The sequence below is a fragment of the Hypomesus nipponensis genome, chromosome 11, assembly GCF_054491055.1.
Source record: "Hypomesus nipponensis isolate SF chromosome 11, ASM5449105v1, whole genome shotgun sequence".
NCBI classification, from domain to species: Eukaryota; Metazoa; Chordata; class Actinopteri; order Osmeriformes; family Osmeridae; genus Hypomesus; species Hypomesus nipponensis.
Window position 1 is genome coordinate 4,083,534 of NC_140371.1, and position 3,967 is coordinate 4,087,500.

Genomic DNA, 3,967 nt, shown 5'->3' on the forward strand with positions numbered 1-3,967 from the left:
TAGTCAAGCTCCAGAAAGGCGCGGGAATCGAGCTAGGAGATTTCATTGGCTGAATTTTTTTTTTTTTTTTTATGGGGCGGTCTTCTGTGAGGTGTGGTCTTCAGCAGCTAATTAGTTTTGAAGATATCTAGTTAACGTCCAAATTAACTGCTGAAGACCACACCTCACAGAGGACACTTTCTCAGATCCTCGTATGCCATCAGGTAACTTTTGGATTTCGCTTTTAGAATAACATTACTCGTACAATGGTAATATGGTGGTTAGCCAAATATACCTTGTATTAGAGATCCCCGTAGGTTATATTACTTAAACTAGCTTGCTAGCTGGCGAGCGCTAATGTTATCTACCTAGAATACAGTACCAGGGCTTGGTTTATACTTATCAAAATGTCTAGCCACTGGGTGACCCAGTGGGCAGGCTAGGGGAACTCATATTAATGTTAAATAACCTCATAAAGTGACATTTTTATGCCTTGAGACCTTAACAAAACAATCACCATGGCAATGACTACACAATGGAACTTGCATTTAGCTTAGCTTAGTTCTAACAATAAGGGCTAATATATGGTTATGGTGTTGCATGACAAGTTATTGGCTATCCAATCAGAATATGCAAAATGTGTGTCATTAAACAGTTTGTGATGGTGCCCTTACCTGTGTTGCAGCTGGCTAGGGCACACTCTCTCACACTTGTGTCCTGTCGCTCCCCACTGTCCTATCTGAGGCAAAGGCTACTATTTGACTGTAGTTCCACATTTTTGTCCTGTTTTTAATTACTGCAGGTACATGGATGACCTCCGCGATGCAGGACGACGGACATTATCCACCTCTGCTGCTCACCAGGCTGTGCGCTGCTATTTGAAAATGGCGTGGGCACAGATTTGGACGTAGAAGCTGGGCTGGGCTCTGTGCCGTCACTGTCAACCAACACAGCGTACAAAGTAAACTTGTTACACTTCACGTGTGAGGAGTGAAGTGTGGAGAGGGTGGCGGGACTTCCGCTTCTTGGGGGTCCACATATAGGACAGCCCATCCTGGAGTGTGAACGCCTCTGAGCTGCTGAAAAAGGCCCAGCAGAGACTGTACTTCCTGAGAACCCTCAGAAGAAATAACATCACACAAAGACTGCTGGGGTCCTTCTACAGAGTCTCCATTGAAAGCATCCTCACATACTGCATATGCATTTGGTATACCAGCTGTACAGTGGCTCAGAGGAAAACGCTCCAGAGTCATCAACACCGCTCAAAAGATTGTTGGCTGCCCACTCCTCGCACTAGAAGACCTACACAGATTCTGTTGTCTCAAAAAATGCCCAGAACATCATAAAAGACACACCCCTTGTTGCCTTCAGGCAGACGATACAGATCAATCAAGGCAAGGACAAACAGACTAAAACACAGTTTCTGCAATCACCACTGTTAATGCTGCCAAAACATAATGTGCACAATGTTATGTTATGTATTATGTAATGACTGTGTGTGGTTGTTCACAGTAATGTCTTAGGGTATATTTATTCTTATTTATTTATTGTAATTTTAGCACTTCAGCAATTTGATCCTTTTTAGTGATATTGAGTCAATGAATGATGCACTGACTGGAAGCACTTTAATTTTGTTGTACCTGTGACAATGACAATAAAGATCTATTCTCTTCATTTGTATAGTATGAGATTGTGTTGGGGGCACAGCCTGGCCCAAGGAAAATGCTGTATACTGTAGTTACATGGAGATTTTTGTTAATGGACCCAGTAGTGTTTTCTAGGGGACAATTTATACATGAGATGATCACACGCATAACTACTATGAAACACCCTTCCACTCTTTATTCATCCCACTTGTTTCAAAGTGTCATAATCAGATGACCTTCTGCTCGTCTGTAATAATACCCCTCTTCCATCTTGGAACAGAGCTTCTATACCATTCTGATTCTGGTACTGTACGTGATGTGAACAATGTGATACTTTGCCAACCTGTGTTTTACTTGTGTGTGCATGTGTATCCGTGTGTGTATGTGTACCTCTGTGTGTGTGTGTGTGTGTGTATGTATGTGTGTGTGTGCTCACGTTTGCAGACACATGCGCGGTCCATCATCCAGATGAGAGACGAGCAGTGCTCGCAGTAGGTGGGGATGCTGTACTGGGTGGACCTAAACATGTGCCCGTTATGCTCCTCCACCTGCCACACACACAAGCACCGTTCATGTGACATCTGTCACAACATTGCACTGCAGGAGACAAGAACAAAATAAATACTGTGATGAGATGATAATTGTTTCTGGATGAGACTTCCAATATCGCTTTACTTTTTCCTCCTCTTTTTGCGTTCTGGTTTGGGAACCTGGGAGAAGATCAAGCCAAACGGACTGGTCAGTGACGGCTGCTCTGCATGCCTTGGTCTAACAGGTATGACACACACCACTTGTAGAAAGTAGAGCAGCAGCATTCTGTGAGCCTACCTTGCCGATGGTGTCGTCCGTGGGCTTGTACGCCGTCATGAACTCATCCAGGAACACCTTGAAGGTGTTGACCCAGACTGTGGTCTCGCTCGCTCGCTGCATAGTGGAAATGCACCTGCTGACTGGAAATGAGCATTTCTTTCCCCCTCTTTCTTGAAATTCACAGTAATGCGCCTGAACATGAGATTCGATTGGGGAAACGTTTGTAATTCGAGTGAGACTATACGGCGCATCAATTAAAGGGGTTAAGGAGACTCGAAAGTGACATCCTCATTTCGGTAGCTCTGTTTGAAGTTTTTGTCTCGCTCGCTGCATAGTGGCAATGCACGTGCGCCCGTCGGCCATGCGTTCGCACGTCATGCCTTAGTAAATACCTGTCCAAAAAGCCTACGTTTATGTCACAGCGTTGCTGCTAACCAGAGATATAGCCTACATATATACCCCCCCCCCTTTGAAAGCACTCCTTCGGCTAAGTAGCGCGTGAAGGATAAGTAAACATTTGTATCCTGCCTACACAATTCATTCATTATTTTCACAAGTTACATCGGGAAGTCATCAATAGGCCTTCTAAGTAGCTTGATTAGATCAGTAACACTCCTGAAGCTTTAATGTATTTAAATGGTTATTATGAAGATTTTGATCTCATTAGGCATACATCTTGCCCTTCTTTGTCAAGAATGGTCTGAAATAAAATAATGTATTTACCTCAGTGTATTCCCTAAATGCTTTGAGCTGTGTGTGTCATCCAAAAATCCTACCAGTGGGACAATTTCTGTTGTCATGCGGTATTATTACAAGGGTGAAATCTGTTAGAGTAGAAAGTTGTGTCCAGTCAATCTTGAGTCTTATGTAATGAGTACAAGCTAGTTTTAATTCCCTCAACATGCAATTAATTTCCAGATGTGATAAGTTGCCATTTATTCTCCACTTTTTTCCAGAACATTTTTATGATCTACTGTAAAGGCAGAAATTTGTGAAAGTTACAGTAGAAAGTTGTGTCCAGTCAACCTTGAGTCTTAAGTAATGAGTTTGCGTGGCAAAGACAATTGGTTCAGTTACACCAACTAATAAGTATACACAGTGGACCTTTTTTTATTCAGTCCACTACGTTTTCAACTGAAACATACAATCGCAATTCACAAAAAATTGACAATCAAATGTAAATAGCCTAATACAGACGTCAAATGATGCAGTTTGTAATGATGATGCTATACAAGCTAGTTTTAATTCACTCAACAAGCAATTAATTTCCAGATGTGATAAGATGCCATTTATTCTCCACTTTTTTCCGGAACTTTGTATGATCTAATGGATTCGTAGGGTAAAGAAGGTTGTACTCTAGAAGACACTACTCTCAGAATGCCAACGAGAGAGAGAGTGTGAGTGAGAGAGTGAGAGAAAGAGACAGAGAGAGAATGAGAGAGAGTGAGTGAGTGAGAGAGAGGGAGAGAGGGAGAGACAATGAGAGAGAGTGTGAGAGAGAGACAGAGAGACACAGAGAGAGAGAGAATGAG

General features: G+C 42.5%; 1 protein-coding gene across 1 annotated transcript in view; it reads right to left on the reverse strand.

The window, feature by feature from the left end:
- Positions 1 to 3,369: 3,369 nt before the first annotated feature.
- LOC146267764 (uncharacterized) overlaps positions 3,370 to 3,967 on the reverse strand; it is a 2,870-nt gene continuing 2,272 nt past the window's right edge. The window contains exon 8 of the mRNA XM_084667135.1: positions 3,370 to 3,967. This exon is cut by the window's right edge and continues 553 nt beyond it. The gene's annotated coding sequence lies outside the window, so the exon portion shown is untranslated.